Here is a 3,002-nt window from a genome sequence, read left to right as displayed (position 1 = left end):
CCCATTATATTTTTTTTAAGATGTAAGAAAAAAAAAATCATAGTTGACAACATTATTTCAACATTATCTCGAAGGTCATGGTCATCTGTGTGCTAAAGTCCATTGTATAAATTAGTTGCATCTTCATATTCCTTCAACAATTTGCAGCTTCATTTCCTGACCAAGGCTTGCAAGCTTCTTAAGAATTCCAGAATGATGATTTTATGTATGTTCTTGTATTTCAAATTAGAAAATCATAAATTAGTTTCCAGCACCATACAAACTACCCAAAAAAATAATAACCATATTGTATTAGTTAGGATAACAGAACTTAAAATGCAAGATTTGGCTAATCCCGAATCCTCAGAAGGGTCGTGCACGAAGGTCTGCTGGAAAAATCCCCAACACTAAAATGCATGCATGGTAACTTAAAAGTGCCAATAAAATTTGCATCTCTACCAAATTATATTAATCAAGGGTAGGCAACAGAAGCCTGTCAAATAAAACTTTGCTTCACAAAAATATACTGAATGAAAATTAATATTAGCACAATTAAATTTGCAGAAGCAGCAATAAGTCATACTAAAAATATAATCTCGGCACAACCCAAATCCAACAGAAGTTAACCCCCAAAATATCAAAATATCATTTACGTACACCCAATACAAAGGTATACATAATCAACAGAGAAACTAAACCAGTACACACAGGGCCAAATTTGTCCTCCTAATACAGATGTGCAACGAAAATTTTACCAGCATATCAGAAATAAAGAGTTTGTAACATTTTGTGCACGTCATCTTCTCCTCTCTAACCTGTCATCTTAGGTTTTAAGAGTGTGTGTTACAAGGTGAAGCATGGTAAATGAAATAAGTTATAAGGAGCATGCTATGAATAATATGTATTTAATATTTATGTACATATGTATCATCGGGGTTGAGGGATAAAATGCAAGTACTAGTCAAAGGATGAAAAGACGTCAGTTTTTGAAAGATAAATTGTTTGTGAACAGAAGATACCGTAAATGTAAAATGTTGCAACTTAACTGTACATAAATAAATAAATAAATTATTTATGAACAGAAGATAATAATATTATCTCACAAACCTATACTCCCTTGGTCCCCTTTTACATGTCCATTTTGAAAAAAACACACTTATTAAGGAATTGTTATTTGGATAAATTTTTCATTTGAAACCCCTAATTAATACCTTGAAAAGTGAGAATCCAACTAAGTTTTAAATTAGTCGAACCTTGGAAGTTTGAACTATGGGGATAATTTCGGAAAATTATCTTTAAACTTGCTTTAAAAGTGTAAAGGAATATGTAAAAAGAGACAAAATTTATTTTGAAAATGGACATGTAAAAGGGGATAGAAGGAGTATGTTGCAGCATTATATACATAATTATATTATTCTCATGAAAAATGAGAATAGCTGAAACCTACCCAGGTCCCAGATGAAAAGGTTTTGTATCAAGTGATCCAAATCTTGAGGCCAGCTGATAACTTTCAGTAGCATGTACTAAATACAATACATTAGCTTTCTGATTAACATCGGAATGCATCAAGAGAACGGGAGTAAGATAACTGCAACATTATAAAATTCATAAAAAATATATATGTTATGAAACCTACATCCATAATATGCCACTTGAGTTGGATAAACAAGCTATAGAAAGGAAGAAGAAAGCTAATAAATCAAATGCAGCCTCATATGTAAACATGGTGTGGAAAGTCGAGTGCTCCGGATAAAAGATGACATTTGAGCAAACAAAAATGCGGCCTAAATGGCTGCAAGCCTAAAACCACAAATCTGAAAAAGATTAGTGAATCAATAATGAAAATTCTAACTAAAACCAAGTAGATAGCTGTGTTTAGGCCAAATAAGAAGGAAAGGAATATTGCTGATTTGCAGTTTCATAGATTTGTGGTATAAGAATTTTTGTAGGTGATATTTGGTGTGCATGATCCTTAAATTTGTGCTGGTTCATAGTGGATCTTTAATTTCCGCTATTGCGATTCTTTTACCCAAATATGGGAGGATATAAGCGTTGGTGTTCAGTATGAACCATATCATTGTGGATAATTTTTTGTCAGGGCACAGGTTGGACGCAGCTGGAAAATGAGGACATCTTTGTAATTATGAGCTTTATAAATTTCCAAGGAAACAAAAAAACGTTCAGAGATAATAGCATGATGATGCCTATATGGCATATGGCAAGCCAAGACAGTAGTGAACGCTAAAACCACAGCATCTACTATCAGCTGAACCATACATACGTCTACAAAAGTATAAGTATGTTTACATGAATACTATAACTCTTTTATAAATGGTAAGATATATACTCTGGTTTAGTATCTTGTATATATAATCACTGTACAGTAAAATATTAATCCATAGACGGTCAACTCCACAAGGCACTGGTCCAAGCCACAAGGCACATGTTGTAGTGATGTAGTGATCACTAATCATTATCAGAAAAAAAACAAAAGCATACTTTTAGTGCAATTGGTTATTTTACATAAGCATTAAATAATTAAAAACATTCAATATGTAGTAAAGCATACTTTTTATTCAAGTACATGATTGTTATCAGAAAAAGAAAATAGATTTCTGATTTGGGGATGAAGAAACCATTAACGAGGTTGAAGAATGAAAAGAGAGAAACTACCAACATGGGTGAACTTGATTGTTTGTTGTGATAGATACAGTCATCATTCCATAGTAGCTGAAGTAGAAATTGAGAAGAATTTGATGAAGAAAAACCAGAAACTTTAAGCAGAAGTCCAATCAAAGCATGCGTTGCATCTATAGCACTCTAACATTGTAGTATATGGTTTTGATCAGCGTATAGGGTATATCTACAGATTCCTGCTTTCAGCACGTCCCTTTATGTTAAGAACTTTTGTTGCGTGCTGTTATAATTAGCTGATTTTAATACAGAAAATGCTAACCTGTGCTAAGGCACATTGCAGAGTACATCACTCTTTCTCGATAAAAAAGCTGTTCTTTCAAGTGCTC

General features: G+C 32.8%; 1 long non-coding RNA gene across 1 annotated transcript; it reads right to left on the bottom strand.

Annotated features, from left to right (window-relative positions):
• Positions 1–530: 530 nt before the first annotated feature.
• LOC141672555 (uncharacterized) lies at positions 531–2,218 on the bottom strand. Its single transcript, XR_012555593.1, has 2 exons — positions 1,427–2,218; positions 531–801 (listed from the first exon to the last, which is right to left on the bottom strand). It is a non-coding gene; the product is annotated as an uncharacterized LOC141672555 (long non-coding RNA).
• Positions 2,219–3,002: the final 784 nt, after the last annotated feature.

Source organism: Apium graveolens, chromosome 7 (genome assembly GCF_009905375.1).
Source record: "Apium graveolens cultivar Ventura chromosome 7, ASM990537v1, whole genome shotgun sequence".
In the NCBI taxonomy this organism is placed as follows: domain Eukaryota; kingdom Viridiplantae; phylum Streptophyta; class Magnoliopsida; order Apiales; family Apiaceae; genus Apium; species Apium graveolens.
The sequence above is the reverse complement of the archived record's forward strand: the minus strand, read 5'-3'. Positions and strand labels throughout refer to the sequence as shown.